The following is a 13137-nucleotide window of genomic DNA, read 5'->3' as shown; positions in this document are numbered from 1 at the left end:
GTTAAGGGAAGAAACACAAGAAACCAAATCTGTACATATACTCTGATTAAAGTTAAAAAGAAACAGTATTATTCAGAAAAAAAAAAACCGAAAGAATACATCTCCTGATGATAGTTGGGGTTAGAAAGTGGAATTAGGAATTTTTCAATCTTTTGTAATATCATTATCTAACTTTTATAATAAAAGTAATAAATGCATAAATAAATAAGAATGCAAGAAGGTAAGATGTTTTGAGAAGAAAAATCATGAATAAAACTGTGAACAGAAAGCATGATAGAATTAAACAAATCGTAATTTCTTAACTCACTTTTTATGTTGAGGTTTTAAGGCAAATTAGAAACACAGTGACATCCTACCTATAAATACTTTAACACACATCATTAAAAAGTAAGAACATTTTCCTCCATAGCTAAAATAAGACTATCTCACAGAACAAAATTAACATTAACTCCTTAACAGCACCTAAAACACAGTTTATGTCCAAAATTTTCTCCCAGTTCTCCCCCCAAAAAATGTCTTTTATAATTGGTTTCCAACCAAGAATCTAAACCAAAGTAACAATTTTTAAATGATCATACAAAAAGGAAAAAAATATTTAAATATTATATTATTTAGATACAAACTTTTCCTTTTAATTTCATATCTTACTCACTAATTAAAAAGAAATATTTTGTTGCTGTCATTGCACCAAATGAATGTCACATGCATCTGTTAGGATATTTGCAAGTTCTTTCAGTTCCAAAACTTACTGTCACTGATAACATTTATATCTTCATGAGTCTCAAATCCTTACTAGCAATAAAGAAATCTTAAAATCACCATGAGATTTAAATATGTTTGTTTGTAAGTTGGGCCCCAAAAGTAAATCTTGCCCAGCGACTCAGAAGCAGAAAGCAGCTCCTCTGCAGTAAGTACCATCTCAGTAAAAGAAAGCAAAGCTTGTCAGCCGGGTTCAGACTAAGACGTGAGGGATGAGAAAAACATTGCATTTTGACTTGTCAGACAGATCTGAAGGCTTACAGAATCTCCTTTCTCTTTATAATGACACTTTAAACTTTCCATGCCTTCACTCAGGATCTGTTCATTTTCTAAAAGAACAAAGAGCATTCATTTTTTTCAACCATGCTCTGCCTAAGGATATTAGCAAGTCGAAGATAATATAGACAAGACATGAAATCATAGATCTTTTACCCCTCTTCACTGCAGAGTATTTGAGCTATTTAAAAATAAACTGTCTTTGTTTTTCTATTAAATATTTCTGCTAAGTAAGGGAAAAATCATTTAAATTTTAAATTAGTCTTTTCATTAAGTGCTAGGATGTGTGTTATTCAAAAAAAGCAAGAAAAAGTGTTTATAATTTTTTGTTTCTTTTTTTGGTCTGAATGGTGGTCACTTGCTTAATCAGCACCATTGAACTATCTCATAATCGTAAATCTCCTTTTATATCGTATCTTCAATCCAGAGACCTCGAAGTTCTTTGTAAGAATTATCTGTTTGCAAATAGTATTTATCACTTTGAGAACAGAAAAGCTAAGAAGAGAAAATTATCTACACACTCAAAATCATATGAATCAAGAATCAAATCAGGACTAAAGCTGGGTCTGATCAATATCAATTTGGTCTGATCAAAATATCTTTAAAACACTTTGCCCTCCTTAGACCAATGGTACTGACTTGAAACACTGTGGGTGCTCTGACGCTAAGATAAGGAGGCTTCACTCAATATGTAGACTATTTTTCCATAACTACAGTTGACCCTTGAACAATGCTGGGGTTAAGGGTTCTCTCCCCAAACTTAACTACAGACCCTTGGAATCTGAGGGGGATTAGTTCCAAGACACCTCGGAGATACCAAAATTCACAGATGCTCAAGTCCTTTACATAAAATGGTGTTCAACAATGTGTACAGTCAGTCTTCCACATTCAAAGATTCCCAAATGAATTTTTGATCTGCTCTTGGTTGAATCTGCAAATGCAAAACTTGAGGATATGGAAGACTGACTGTATATTTATTTTTAAAACTCCATGTATAACTGGGCCTGCACAGTTCAAATCAATGTTGTTTGAGTCAACTGTATATGAAATAAAGAAATAAAGAAATCTACCTATATATGAATCGGTGGCATGGTTTATATGTTATTTGTTTGGTCTGTTTCTTTTTAGTGATTAGGCACACCCAAGAGACAGAGAAGTCTATAAAATCAAGAACACAGAAGACATAGACACTGGTCATTTATTGTTCTTTTCTCAGCTTACAGAGGTAACACATAGTTGTTATAAAAATCTTGAAAACTCAGAAAAAGCACAAGAAAGAAAATGTAAAATATCCATTTTCCTACTCACCTATTCTAGATAGCTACCTTTATCATTTTGACTTATCTTAATAAGCTTTTTATCATTCATGTGTATCTCAGCTGTCATCTGCAATCTCCCAATCCCTAAAGATATAAACAAATTAGACTCAAATTTCTTTCCAGGCCTGTTGAAAATCCAATAACCTTCTGAATATTTCTGCAAATTCCTTTAGGCCCGGTGGCAGGTGGAGGTAAAGGGAATTTAGCGAAGTTTCTCATATGGTCCCTCTAGCTCTGATTTCCTGCCTCTGTTAATTCCTGTTCTCGGCTCAGATAGCCCTTTTGTGGTTTATACACCTACTAATATGAACCCTTCTGTGCCAAGTTTCAGGAAGGTTTGAGAAGATGGAGAGAGTGATAGAGGTTTACTGCACTGCAATATAAACAACCTACAATTGAATATTTAACATCCCTATTCTTAAATTCTTAGCTTTTTTGACAGCTTCAACTGTAGCCTCATAGCCCGGCACAATTAATAAACATGAACGACTTCATTCTTACTGAGAAATATTTCATCTGGGCTGTATGAAGCCTGGAGCTCTGTCTGCAACTTTATTGAGTACCCCTTTCTAGTGTCCAGAACACTTTTAGAAAGGGAAAGTGAAGCTTGGAGATGAAGAACACACAGCCTGATGCTGGAATGTCCATCACCTGTGACATAATCAGAGCTCTGTCACATGTGGATTTCTTAGGAAGTAGACACTAAGATGAAGATTAGAGTGTAAGATAATTATTAGGGATTAATACCTGTGGAAGGTACGGAAAGGAAGCAGGATTGGGCTGGGCAATGAACCATTTTGGCTTGCCTGGGATGAGGGTTTCTTAAGACATAGAACTTTCTGTGCTAAAACTAGACGGTCCAGAGGAAACCCAGGTGGTTGGTCAAGCCAGCTGAGGAGGAAATTGAAATGCAATGCAAGCTCGCCAAAGATTCTTCCAAACAGGCAGGGAGCTCTATTTTGTCTGTTACTCACTGGAACTTTTCCGTGTTGGACCAAGATAGCTGGGCCTTCATACCTTACCTCTCTGTCACCCATGCAGGCTTCTCTGGACAGACCCTGACCTCGAGCCAAATAGCTGAGTCAGACTTTGAAGGTAAAAGTAGCTGGGCAGAAAGTCCTTTGAAGGATAGTGCCTCTCCTATAGACATCATTTGGTGCCTCAGTTTCCTTCATCTGCAAAATGAAGATAATAATGGTAAATACTTGTAGCTTTGTTGTGAGAATTAAATGAGTTAATATGTGTAAAGAGAAAAAAAAAATGCTCAGCACACAGTAAATTCCTAAATATTAGCTATGTCACCAGATCAAGTGTCTTCTTAGTGTCAGATCCTGAAATTCTTGATCTTTGGGTCTCCTTTGTCAAACCAGTACACTAATGTTCATCATTACTTCAAGTCTGATTGCAATACACATGCCCAATCCACAGCTTTCTTTGTTTAATCTAGTTGGGTTTGGCCACATGTTGGTTTCTTAATTATGGCCAGGAAACTAGGGTTAAGAGGGTCTTCCATTTCTCTTCTTACGCCCTGGTTTTAGATTGAGTTAGGAAACCTCCTCAGCAACGTATGCTGTGCTATCTCTATTATTGGATAGCAAAAAGGATTCGACATGGAGAAAAGTGACAAAAGAAGGAAAGCAAGAATTTTTACATTAAATGTAGCTTTCACAAAAAAGAATTTAAACATGAGAATTTGGAAGCTGGGGGGAAATATAAATGACAGTGACCATTTTAGTCTAGGTGACATTGGGCTGATGAAATAAATGATCCTCACCCTGACTTCCCTTTCCTCCAAAATAAGCCATATTGTGTAACTCCATTGGGCAGCCTCTGGCTTGCTGGTTCCTCCATTCTCAAGAAGCTAAAGCTACTAAAAGTCATGTGAATCACTTTATGAGTAAGAGCAGGAAAGAGGACTAGGTTAAAATTTGGAGTGTGATATTCTCAGTGTGAAAATACCTCCCTCTCCCAAGAGCTGGACGCAAATTGCTTTTTATAGTAGCCCTTGGCTTTTCATTTACACAGGCGAAAGCTATGAGGTAGCAGGGTTCCACACCCTTTTTTACCTGGATGACATCCCTCTGTGTCATCTAAACAGTCACTACTCAGAACAAGAAGGTGGGTTATTTACTCCCTCATCTCATCACCTAAGCTAAAGCAAGCAAGCAAACAAACCAAGCAAAAAAGCAATCTTAGAGGCCACTTATAAAAAATGGCTACAAGAGTTCTTTTGGCTTGTTCTTCTGTTGAATTCCAAGTATTATTTGTGTGGGTTCCCTTGCCTGAACTGTTGGCACAAGAGGTGCAATTTTATCCTCAAAGCAGGGTGTTCCTCAGGCACCACGCCAATGCAGTTGGCTCATTCAATTTCTTCTCTGCTACATTTCTTCAGGGCTTTCTGCCTATCAGAAGCCGATTATACTATGATTCAGGAAAGGAATACAGGAAGTATGTTCCTACTCTGACGCTGGCTACTCATCTCTTTCGGGCCCACACTGGTTTGCTTCACCAAGGAAACCACAGAGTTTCTTTCTTAGTTCCTTTCCAATTATATAATTATCAGGATAGAAATTCAAAGTAGAAAGAAGGGCTTCCCTGCTCCCTCTGCCAGGGAAAGTGACCAGTGAGGAGCCTGAGCTGTCATGCACTGGGGCTTGTCTGATTTCTAATACTAGTGCTGCTGAGTTCCTTCATGCAAATGACTCAGCAGAGCTAGGTGACCTAGCTAAGGATCAGACCTTCTCCCCAGCGGAGGTGTTCACGTGTAGCACCGCAACCTTCCTCACTTGCCTGGTCCTTCTCAAGAACCACAGCACACATTTCCTATTCTAAAATTTTATGACTGGAGACACCTGGCTCAGACTAGGGATGCCCACTCTGCCTCTCTTTCCAGGAATCACACAGATGCCCTTGATCTCAGGGCCTAGCCAATTACACAAACCATTCTCCAGAACCTAAAGGTCACATTCCTTTGTGTCATAAAGTGAAGCTGAGCCAGACCTGCCTGTTTTTACATCTCCACAGAGGCTCAGGGTTCTGATCCAAATGGTAATGGGCCAAGTGGGAATGACACTGGAAACTTGCAGGCAGAATCCCAGTAGAGGATGATCTGTGTGCAGAAAAGCTGCCAGAAACCAGAGAGAGGAGAAAGAGAGAGCTACAGATCCAGTCCTCCCCCTTTCATCATCTGACTCTGAGATCCATTTACCACCTGGAGGGGTGCCCAGCTAAGGCTTCTTATTTGAAGACGCAGGAGATAAAATTTCTTGGCTGATGATGAGCAAATGACTTACTTACCTTTTTGTCATCAGAAAAACACAAGCAAGTTTTAGTCTTTCCATACATTTTTTTACTTTATCCTTATACTTCTCTGATTTGTTTTTTTTTAAGGAGAAAAATGTAAAAGAAAGCACAATATCTGGAAAAATTCTATATGTGTCCCAGACTCAGATGTTATTTTATAGTCATAAACCAAAACTATATCTTATCTCAGAACTACTTGAGCTTTATAACTAATGAGTTTTAAGGTTTTAGGTTGACCATACATGTACTATGAGACTTTTTATATCCTGCAAAAATAGTTAGATATATTCAATATCTTCTTCCATTATTACCTTTTTTTTACTCTATATTTTCAATAGAATCAAAGCTAAAATGATCTGATAATCTATTTCATATATATAAAGATATGATGCTTAGCTCATGCATTGTTAGGTAATTAGTCTTTATATATAAATATATTTGTATAATTATATCTGTATAAATATATACATATATATCTATAGATATTTTGAAAAATTGATTATCAAGAAATGTAAGAGAGGGTAGATTATACATTACAGTGGTAGAAACAGGCATTGATAAAAGAATTACTTCTCCCCGAAAGTCAGACTATCCCCATATACATTTTGAGTCACATTTCTTCTCTGTATCTCTTGTGATCTCTTCCCAAGTAGCTTGCCTTCCTTCCTACCACAGCTTCAAAAATATGTCTCTTTGCTTCTCTAGGATTCAGCTAGAGATGGGAGGAGCAAACTGAGATCCTGAGATACTTTATCAACAGTTAGAACTCCCCAAAGTGCATCTTTAGCTTGAAATCAACTAGAAGGCTTCTGCTTTCCTTGGAAGGTCTCTTCCCTTTAAATCCTTTTGGGCCACTTTGGCAGCTTGTGAAATCGCTCCCTCAGAACATGCCTGGAAAGCCCTCCTTACATTCAAAGAAAGGAAAGTCTTTCCTTTCTTTGTCCTTTGATGAATGTGAAAAAGGTTATAGGACTTCACTATATAGTAACAAACTGTGTTTCCCATAGGAATGATAACACGGATCAAAAAAGCAATGGAAATCTTGGACCTATAGAATTCTGAGGCATTTTTTGTAATATTTTTCTAAAGAATCAAGTTTCAAAAGCTATTTGGAGGACTCGTCTGTGGGCATAATATTGCATTATCATCTTTTATGAACCATAAGATGGAATTGTTAAAAGAATTACAGGTGGACAGATGCTGAATGGCAAAGCTGGGGTGGAAAACAGTAGTAAGAAGGGATTTTTACTGCTCCATTTACTCACAAAAACTCCACCCAATAATTTCTGCAAAGCAAGACTAATACATTGAATCCTCTGTTGGTCTTTAAAATCTTGAGCCTCTGAGTTAGTTTGAGTAAAAAAAAAAAAATCCTGATTGAAGTCATTACAATAAACACTGATACAAGTGCCTTGGGAAAACTGGCAGTGGTACTGCTGAGAAATCCCCTAATTGTCCTATTTTCCTAAGACTCATCGCTCGTGCTGACATTCTGAATCTACTTGCCAAAGACATTGCCTGTATTCTGTTAATAGACAAATACCCGAGGGTGTAGGCAAAGGAGACATCTGTAAAAAAGTATCCTGGCAAAGGCAGGCTGTGTCAGCATAAATTTCACAGGACAAATTGACTGTTTTAGGTCATACTTTTCTAGTTGTTGAAAAATAGCATTGTAACAATTGAAATGTTGAAAAATAAAAGCAATGCCTCAGAAATCCACCAGCTTGGTCCTGATTTGGTTCCCCTTAGGGGACATGAATAGGATAAGTTTTTAATGTAATGTTATGGCCAGAGATGTCTGTTTGCAGATGTCTATTTGCATGAGTCAATTTGCATGCGAGGAGGGAGGGGAGAGAAGAGCTTGTGTGTTGGAGAAAGAATGAGGAAATGGAAAAGTAAACAGAACCCTATTTGATCCCTCCGCTCAGTCCCAGGTACTTATATCTGAACCTTTGAGAAAAGGGCTGGCTATATGCAGTCGCTAAGAGAAGTATTTTTAAGGGACACCTGTAAAACAAGGGGACATTGGCTGTGATGCTTTCAGTTCAGGAGTGACGCAGAGTAAAAGCATTAGAAGCAGCATACATTTGACATGGGTATCAATCTCATCATGCTCGGCATTGACACAGGTACTGAGCCAACACCAGCAAATGGCTTCATTGGCCACAGCCAAAATCATAGGAGGCCATGAGAAAATGAGAGAACTGTGTGTGACCACATAAGTAACAACCCTGGGGATTCTGGAAGAGACTTTGGGTGAGGCCAAAAAATCTACATTATGCAAGTGGGAGCAAAAGCCAGGAAAATTTAGGATTTGTCATTACTGTGACCACATTTGTTTCTCACAGCTGGTGAAGCTTGATGAATAAGAAAAATCACTTCTTAGTCCTTCAGCCTAATATTAAATCATGAAAGCTAAATATATTATTCAAGATTTTTAGTTGCAGACAACAGAATCCACTCTTGCCAGTTAAAACCTTAAAAGAATGGATTAAAGGATCTTAGGTAGCACATAGGCGTCTGGAAGAGCCAGAGAATCATGTTCGAAGGCTATTTTGCAAGAAGTTACATCCAAATTACACTGCTGGACAGTGTGACAGGGACTGCCACAGGCACAGTCGCTGTGGCTGCACTGATAACTCCCACAGGGGATGCCGACACTAGGGCTGCTGCCATTTCTGCCTTGGTGCTGCTAACAAGCTCCACAGCCCTCACCAGAAAACTCATTCTGCCTGACACCTGCTTTTTCATGGTTTCCTCTTCTATACTGCGTTCTTGCATATCTTCATCTGATTGCAGAAACAAGGTCACATGCTTATATCCTCGTTTCAAGAAGGCTGGAATAGTGAGTTCTAGTTTTACCTTGAGAAGGCAGGACTCATAATGAATAAGTTTCTTTAATATGAGAAAGACTTTCACGAGATGCTGTGTGGCCACAAACTTAACAAATGTCTACACGAGATCATATGATACAACCAAACCCTTGTTAAGCAGCAAGAGGCCAGTGTTTAACCCCTTTTGCTTGTCAAGGAGACCTGTTGTGATTGGTTCAGAAAACAGCCATAGGAGAAATTTCTGTAACAAAAGAAAGTCTCTCAGTATTCAGTCTATAAATGGTTTTTTCTTACCAAATGCCATGTGTTCTCTTCTTATCTCTGCTTTAGAAGGTATTTCCAGAAACTTTGCAGAAGTTATTAGCACACTGATAGAAAGTAACATCTCTACCTTGACACCAATTTGAGAAATAGTAGATAGAAAAAAACTAATGAAGGCATTCTAAATACAGTTGAAATTTGTGTGGTGCAAAGCAAAAGGTCTCCATACTAGACTTTAAGTAACTTTGGACAGAGAGATTGAGAACTCTCTATAAGCAGTAGGTCACAGCAGCTGGGAGAGCTGTAGACAGGTACAGAAATGGAACAGCACAGGATACAGAATCAGGCCCATATAAGAAAAAGTCCAAGGCCTGAACCAAGTCAGCAGCTTTCCCCTAGCCAAAATCATCTAAGGCAAAAATGCCCAAGAGATTTTATCCTACCAAGATCTATGGATTGGTTGTGGCTACCTCAATTACCTTGCAGAGGACTGTCAAGAAAAAATGTCCTTATGTGAAACTGTTTTTACATACACAATACCTACAACTTTATATTCTGCTTTTTTCCTTATTCATTGAATCATAAATATCTTTCTATGTTATTTAATCTTGGTAGTTATCCTTTTAAAATATCTATATAGCATTTCCTCAGCTGATGAATCCTAAGTTACTCAATCATGTCTCCATTATTTTATACTTAGATTAGTTCTAAGAATTTTAAAAGGGTATGGTAGAATTTTTCAGAAGTTTCTTTCCATCATTCTAAAAGAGATTAGCTCAGGAATAGTACTTGAACTTTTCATGGACGTGACCACCTAACTCTCACCTGGGTCAATGTTGGGACTAATACATCTACAGAACAGAGGCTTTATGAGAAAACAGGCTCAATGCTTGGAAACTTTAAATAGAAAGACCCTAGGAAGTGTTGACATATACTCCCAAGGTGGCAGCTACATACCCCAATAAGGTCTCTAGCATACTTTGGGAGAAGATCCAAAGTGGAACTAGCTTCCATCTGAAGTTCTGGAAATAACTCACCTAGAAAGTCTGGTCTCCAGAGTCTGGAGAATATAGAAAACCACTCATTGTGTTGTGGGTTTTGAGATAAGATGTCAATTTCCATAATCTTCATAAAACACAGAGCAGTCTTTCTACCCCAAAATGTATTCACTATGAATTATTGAGTGTCTTAGACAGGGAGAATTTAGATGCAAAGAACAGAATTCCAGTTAGTTCCAATAAAAAGAGGGTTAATTGAAAAGCAGAGTTTATTATAAGGTTATGATAAGCCAGTGCAGAAGATAAAGCTGAGCATTATGGGACCAAGAAGGTGATTATGCAGATTTCTCTCTCTCTCTGTCTCTCCTTTGCCTTTGAGGTACATGTTCTCTTTGTTGGTCTCTGGGCACCTGCTCCATCCTTCTGCTTCTCTGTTTGCAGACTGGCTTTTTCTGCTGACTCACAGTTTCTCAGCTTCTCCTCACTTGCTAACATGAGGCTTTGGCCTTCTGTGGCAGACCAGCTGGGCATGACCTTGCAACTTGACTCTACATAGCTAAATGACTCAGCTTCTTTGTCCCTATTCCAAATTCTTGGGAGAGTATCCGAATGGCCCAGCTTAGGTCAGATGTCTAACCCTGGGTCAGTCCCTGAGACTGGTGGGGCTCAGTCACATGGTACACAGTGCTTTCCCTCCCAGGGTTATGAGTGGGGCAGAGTCTCCAAGGTGGAATGTGGGTAGGGAGAAAGGAATGTTTGGCATTTCTAAGGCAGACTTGGGTCTGAGAGAGGCATGCTGGGTTGTAATAAAAAAAGCATTGAATTTGGAGTAAAAAATAAAAATCTCTGCCGCCTCTTAGTCATGAAACTAGACAACTCTCCTAATCTCTTGCAAACTCACTTCTTCGTATGAACTGAACAAGATGACCTAGCTCTTGCTATCTACGATCATTATTTTCATCTTCAGAATATCATGATGTAAGAAATGACCAACTAATAGCAACAATTTGGCAATAATTCGATATGAACAATCATTCAAAAAGCTGTCTTTGCAATAAGTTCATTGGCATATTATCCGCAATATTACCATTACTGTAAACATTTTTGGAAGGCCAGTATATACACTCGCAATGTTGACATCCCTAGATAGGCATTCACCAAATAATATCTCTTACTTAGAGTAGAATTCTAAAAAAAGAGGAGAAACAGACCTTCTTCTAAAAGAGTTTGCCTGGCAAGATGTTAGAGGCTTAAGAAACTAATATGATAAAATTCACTCAATTCTAATGCTGTTAGTGAATAATGCTCTAAAATGCATTATTGGTGAACTGCCTATTGCTAATAAAGACAAAAGACTGTGTTAACTGAAATTGCTTTCTATCTGTGCCAAATTAATATAGCTATCCTGCCATTTGTGAAATTCTTGTAAAGCCACATACACAGAAAGATTAATTTTCCTCCATTAAAATCCACTGTGATCTTGAAAGAAATTACAACTGGCACTTTAATATTAACATATTTCTATCAAGAAAGGACAGAGTCAAAGGGAAACACTTTAAAAAAAATAATAATCCCGGAGAGAAATTTAATTTCCCAATCTAGTCATCTTCCTTTAAAAAAGTCCCTAACATCCACTTGAACTGATGATTGACAGCAGGGAAATATGTCTCTGGATTTGACCCAGGCCACCTCCACTTTTCCCAATTTGGCCTCTAGTTCTTCCTATATGCAACCTTCTCTTGGCTGTACATCTCAACTCTCATTATTAACCTGCTTTACCTTTTCGTATGTAAATATATCATCTCCAGATTTGAACTGAAAAATTCAACTCAGTTAAGTTCATTAATTCATCTACCGTAGAAGGGGAAGGAAGGTTCTTTGGGTTGTGGGTAAGCCAAATTCATTCAATAGGATGGCCCTAATGTACTGTGGTACTAGCAGAAGCTGCTTTTTCTTCTTTCCATCCCAGAAAGCTCTTGTTTAATAATCCCAGGCCCTGGGCATATATTGCTACCTACTATGGCCACTTGCCACGGGGAAAATGGATTTTTGTTGTCCTTTAATTTTAAAATATCAAATGTTTCCCTTTTATATATAAAATCTATATTCTCTTTTTTCCCCCAAACAGAATATCTTATTGGTTTTTTTGTCCAATTATAAAAGTAATTCATTCTTGTTTTTTAAAATTCAGCAATATAGAAATGGATAATACAGGAATAAAATACTTTCCATAATTCTATTTATTCCCAGAGATGACCACAATTATTAGTTTGATATCTATCCTTACAAATAGATATGTATACATAAATTATTATATATACATATATGTAGGCAAATACATACAGATGTCTATGTATATATATGCCAAATATAGTATGATCAGTATATGTTGTATACTGTATGTGTTTAACAAGAATGGGATCATATCATTTACTCTTTTCTGTAATTTGCGTATTTTCTTTTGACTTTAAACAGTTGTGTACATCTTATATATAAATCTATCTCATCCTTTTTAATAGTCTCTCAGTATTCCTTTGTACCATAATCTCTACCCTCCACTAAAGGGCATTTATAGTGTTCTAAGCTATTCTTAAATATGAAGAAATATTTTAATAAACATTTATATATATATATATGCATATACACATGTGCTTGCACATGTTCTAATTTCCTTAAGATAACTCTTACAACTAAGATTACTGGGTTAAAACTTATGCACATTTAAAATATTACAACATAATGCCTAAAAGTACCCCAGAAAAGTCATAACACCTTATATTCTTAACAAGTTTCCTGCAGTTACATTTATTTTTTAATTTATTTTATTTTATTTATGCCTACAGCACCTGGTCTTCCTGGATGGTCTCCCCTCCAAGTACTAACCAGGCCCGACCCTGCTTATCTTCCAAGAGCAGAAGGGATTGGGGGTGTTCAGGATGGCATGGCTGTAGACTACACTTATTTTTATTATCACTAATTTGGTGGTCTAAAAAGAAAAAATGAGCACCTCACATTGTTGTACTAATCTGCATTTATTTGACTATTAATGAAAATGACTACCTTTTCAGGGGTTCTTTAGCTATTTGGTTTTCTTCTTCTATGAGTTGTTTGAACCTGTGCATCTGTACTTCTCACTTCAATTTTCTCCCTCTCCTACCCCGTATATACACGCTTTTGGTTGACATTAGCAGGTCCAGGTGTGTGACAAGAGCTAGCTGGCCAACAAATTTCCTCTCCTGGGAATCTGGATCTGAAAGCAAGGCATCTCTAGTCTGCTGTGTTTAAACAAGAAAAATGATGCAAAGCTGGCTGGGTCAGCCATTTCTGGTCATGTGCATCATAACGAAGGGAAAGCAGATCTGCGAAGAGAAAAGACAGAAGCAGGGA

At 37.5% G+C, this 13137-nt stretch overlaps 1 pseudogene; it reads right to left on the bottom strand.

The window, feature by feature from the left end:
- Positions 1-12584: 12584 nt before the first annotated feature.
- On the bottom strand, positions 12585-12703 carry LOC118605573 (annotated as a pseudogene).
- Positions 12704-13137: the final 434 nt, after the last annotated feature.

Source organism: Rousettus aegyptiacus, unplaced genomic scaffold, assembly GCF_014176215.1.
Source record: "Rousettus aegyptiacus isolate mRouAeg1 unplaced genomic scaffold, mRouAeg1.p scaffold_m13_p_1, whole genome shotgun sequence".
NCBI lineage: Eukaryota > Metazoa > Chordata > Mammalia > Chiroptera > Pteropodidae > Rousettus > Rousettus aegyptiacus.
The sequence above is the reverse complement of the archived record's forward strand: the minus strand, read 5'-3'. Positions and strand labels throughout refer to the sequence as shown.